This window comes from Lynx rufus, unplaced genomic scaffold (assembly GCF_022079265.1).
Source record: "Lynx rufus isolate CCGP_SWC_20201006 ecotype Redwood Valley unplaced genomic scaffold, mLynRuf1.p SCAF_13, whole genome shotgun sequence".
Classification (NCBI taxonomy): Eukaryota; Metazoa; Chordata; class Mammalia; order Carnivora; family Felidae; genus Lynx; species Lynx rufus.
Window position 1 is genome coordinate 63,279,719 of NW_025814827.1, and position 2,200 is coordinate 63,281,918.

The following is a 2,200-nucleotide window of genomic DNA, read 5'->3' on the forward strand; positions in this document are numbered from 1 at the left end:
TCATACAAATGGCAGTGAAAAGAAAGCCAGAGTAACAATACTTCTATTGGACAAAGACTGTCTTAAGAGACAAAGTAAGACACGACATAATTATAAAAGGAACAATCCAACAAGAATATATAACAATTGTAAATATTTGTGCACCTTACATGGGAGTACCCTGCTACATATAGCAGCTATTAACAAACATAAAGGAAGTAATTGATAGTAATACAATAATAGTAGGTGACTTTAACACCCTACTTACATTAATGGATAGATCATCCAAGGCAGAAAATCAACAAGTAAACACAATGGACCAGATAGAAAGAACAGATATTCAGAACATTCCTTCCAAAAACAGCGAATACACCTTCAAGTGGACATGAAACTTCCCCAGAATTGATATGTTAGGCCACAAAACAAATCTCAACAAAGTAAAAAGACTGAAGTCATACCATGCATCTTTATTAACCACAATGCTATGAAACTGAAAATCAACCATAAGAAAAAAATCTGGAAAGAACACAATTAATCGGAGGTTAAATAAGAATGAATGGGTCAGCCAAGAAATTAGAGGAAAAAAATACATGGTAAATGAAAATGAAAAAAAAAAAAAACAAAAAAACACTGGTCCAAAATCTTTGGGATGTAGCAAAACCTATTCTAAGGGGAAATATGTAGCAATACAGGCCTACATCAAGAAGCAAAAAGTCTCAAACAACTTAACCTTACACCTACAGAAGCTAGGAAAAGAAGAGCTATGGCAAACAAAACGAATAGAAAGAAGGAAATGATAAAGATTATAGCAGAAATAAACAAAATAGAAACAGAAAACAATAGAACACATCAATGAAACTAGGAGCTGGTTCTTTGACAAATTCAACAAATTGTAAATCTTTGCCAGACTAATCAAAGGAAAAAGAGAGAGGAAGAGAGAGAATACTCAATAAAACACAATCAAAAATAAAAATGGAGAAATAATAAACATTACCACAGAAATACAAAGAATTATGAGATTATGAAAAAAATGTCAACAATTTTGACAACATAGAAAACCAAAAGGATAAATTCTTAGAATCATATAACCACCCAAATGATTAAGGAAACAGACAATTTGAAAAAAAATACTAGCAATAAAATTGCGTCAGCAATCAAAAATTCCCAACAAACAAAAGTCCAGGACTAGAAAGCTTCACAAGTGAATTCCAGCAAACATTTAAAGAATGGTTAGCACCCATTCTTTTCAAACTATTCCAAAAAGTAAAAGAGGAAGGGCAGTTTCCAAATTTATTCTATGAGGCCAGACACAATTATGCCTATACCATACTCAGATAAAGACACTACCAAAAAACAAAACAAACAAGAAACAAAAACAAAAACATAGGCCAATACCTCTGATGACCATAATTGCAGAAGTCCTCAACAAAATATTAACATACCAAATCCAAACATAAATTAAAAATTAATTCAACATGATAAACAGGTTTTATTCCTGGGATGCAAGGGTGGTTCAATAACCACAAATGAATCAACATGATACATCACATCAGTAAGGGAAAGGATAAAAACTATCTGATCATTTGAATAGATACAGAAAAACATTTGACCAAGTACAACACCCATTCATGATAAGACCCCTCAACAAAGTAGGTTCAGGGGAAATATACCTCAACATAATAAAGGCCATATATGAAAAACCCATAGCAGACATCATAATCAATGGTAAAAAAAAAAAAAAAAAACTGAGAGCTTTTCCCCTAAGATCAGGAAAAAGACAACGTTGTCCACTCTCACCTCTTTAATCAACATAGTACTGAAAGCCCTAGTCATAGCAATCAGACAAGAAAAAAAATGTGTTTAAATCGCTAAGGAAGAAATAAAACTTTCACTGTTTGCAGATGTTATGATACTATACATAGAAAACCCTAAAGATTCCACCAAAAAACTTCTATAACTTATAAATGAATTCAATAAGTTTGCAGGATACAAAATCAGTATACAGAAAATTGCTGCATTTCTATACACCAAAAAATGAAGTGGCATAAAGCAAAATTAATAAAACAGTCCCTTTTAAAATTGCATTAAAAATAATAAAACACCTTAGGAATAAACTTAACCAAAAGTTGAGAGAACTATACTCTGCAAACTGTAAAACTGATAAAAGAAATTGAAGATGACAGAAACAAATGGAAAGATACTCTATGTTCATGAATTGGGA